The following is a 2,375-nucleotide window of genomic DNA, read 5'->3' as shown; positions in this document are numbered from 1 at the left end:
TACTGATTGTGACATACTAGAAATCTCCATATTATGAAACATCTTAGATATTATCACTGAATTTTTAAAAACAGGAAAATATTGCTTTTAAACTTGTAAAATGGTGTTTATTTAGCTTACTTTTAAAATATATAAATTCTAAAAATATATAATTATCAAGAGTATCTGATAAGGACTTTTTATACCTTCCAGTTCTGCTAACATTGCCAAAATGCATCCCTGACAACAATGGTATCACTGGGCATAGGGGCAGGGGCTTGGGGGCAGCCTCGGAGACAGTCACTGAGGGGCGGCCACATCTCAGTGTGAGTCAAGTCACAATGAGAACTTAGTCACAGAATAATATGTCTACCACAGGCATCTTTCCTCACACAAATTATTCTTCCATTTTTTTTCCCTAAAGCCTTTCTTTCCTCTATCTCTAGTTCCTGTATAAGCCCTCATCCTAAACACTCATTTATTTTGCTTTTTTTCCTCTCTTCTGTTCCACTGCTGTAACATACATTAAGACTATGTTCGGTAAACTATCTTATGGGGAAGAAAAATCAAAAGGTGATCAAAGATAAGAATTTACCAAGTTTTAAATTTTAGGACTCTAAAAACCTCAGTGGTTTAATAATCAGTTGCCCAAAAGCATTCTTTGTTTCTTTTCCAAGATGATGATGACTCTTCATACATTTCCTTTTTCCATACGGGCACCTTGGCTTTTAAAGTATCAATGGCATAGCTCACAGCTTCGAGGGCTGCAACCCTGTGAGCTGAAGACACAGCAATGATAATGCTTGCTTCTGACACTGGAACTAAGCCAAGTCGATGGAACACTGCTATGTGTTTGACTGCCTAATGTCACTACAAATTTTTCTGACTTCATTTTCTGCCATTGGAAGATATGCTTCATACTCTAAGCTAATGACTTTTTTCCCTTCGAAGTTATTCCTTGTAGTCCCTACAAACAGGGATATTGCACCACAGAGTGGAGAAATCACCAGCTGTGAGACTTCATCTACTGAAAGTTTCTCAGATGTGAATTTTATTATGTCTTTAGATTTCTCTTCAACTTCATTTATATTTTTCCCAGGTGGCTCCAAAGCACTACCCTCCACTAATTGGGGGGGGCGGGGGGGGGGATAACGGCAATTTCGTCTCCTGACTGAAGCAGGAGGAGCTGATCTCCAAGCTCGACATACTCTTGACGAACAGTTAATATCACCTGATTTCTGACATCAGCCAATCCAGGATGGCGGGTTTCTATCTCATTCCAGAGCTGCAATGCTTTTATTTCTTGTGGCACAGAAATGATCTCTGAGCGAATTCCTGTTATTTCAGCACTTTTTGCAAAATACAACACTTCTACCTGGCACCGCGGAACCATCCCGCCGGGGACGCCCCACCCGCTCCCACGGCCGCGGAGGCCCAGGAGCCCGGAAATACATTTTAAAATGTCCTCCAGAAAGAGATTAATGAGAGAACTAAATAGAAGCTATAATGAAAGCAGAACATATGAAAACATTTCTAGACAAAAAAAAAAGAAAAAGAAAAACTCACGTATCCTCAAATTAAAGACTACCAATAGGCTCAGCATGAATGACAAAAACCAATATGTTCCAAAGCAATTCTACTGTTATTTTAGAATTAAAACAACTTAAATTTTCTAAATCTTTAATAGAGTGATAAAAATAAACAACACATACTGTAATTAGATTTGCTTCATATTTTATATGCAACACAAGATACCAAAAGTAGATGGAAAAAATGTTTTCATATCTCTAAGAAAAAAATAATTGAATCTTAGCCTTCTATGAAAATTAAAATTATATGTTTGGTATTATTAAAAATATTTTTCTTGAAATGCTACACAGATAAATGCATCAAATAATAAGGGTGGAGTTTTCTCTCTCTAAACAATTAAATAAGTGAATTTTGAGAAGTGGGGAAAGGAGGTCAAGAAATGACTGAAAATATAGAGTAAGGAATTCGCAATGGCCAATACCTAACCCATCAAAATTGGATAACCAGTGACCAGGAAATTCTGCACATGCAATTTCTTTTTTTCTGATCAATACAACTTGCAAAGAAAACTCATTATCTACTGTCTTGTTTTGTTTCGTTTTGTTTTTTTTAACACCACCCTCCAACACATGGAGGGGATTAACCATTTGTGTGGAGATTTGGTACAATTGGAACGTCTCACTCCATGAAAAAGACAGTATAAGGCAGAAGCAGTTGAGAATGAACCATTAATATGAGCATGAGTAGATATATTGTCACCACAGCACACACTGTATTGTAAGTGTCCATGTACTTTGGTTTTGTTTTTAATATTTTAATGCATTTGAACTGTTTAGATTATGTGCATACAATTAAGCTACCTTAAT

The 2,375-nt window shown here is 36.6% G+C and overlaps 1 pseudogene; it reads right to left on the bottom strand.

Moving 5' to 3' along the window:
• Positions 1 to 360: 360 nt before the first annotated feature.
• LOC130837129 (molybdopterin synthase catalytic subunit-like) lies at positions 361 to 1,309 on the bottom strand (annotated as a pseudogene).
• Between the last annotated feature and the right edge of the window lie 1,066 nt (positions 1,310 to 2,375).

The sequence above is a fragment of the Hippopotamus amphibius genome, chromosome 15, assembly GCF_030028045.1.
Source record: "Hippopotamus amphibius kiboko isolate mHipAmp2 chromosome 15, mHipAmp2.hap2, whole genome shotgun sequence".
Classification (NCBI taxonomy): domain Eukaryota; kingdom Metazoa; phylum Chordata; class Mammalia; order Artiodactyla; family Hippopotamidae; genus Hippopotamus; species Hippopotamus amphibius.
The sequence above is the reverse complement of the archived record's forward strand: the minus strand, read 5'-3'. Positions and strand labels throughout refer to the sequence as shown.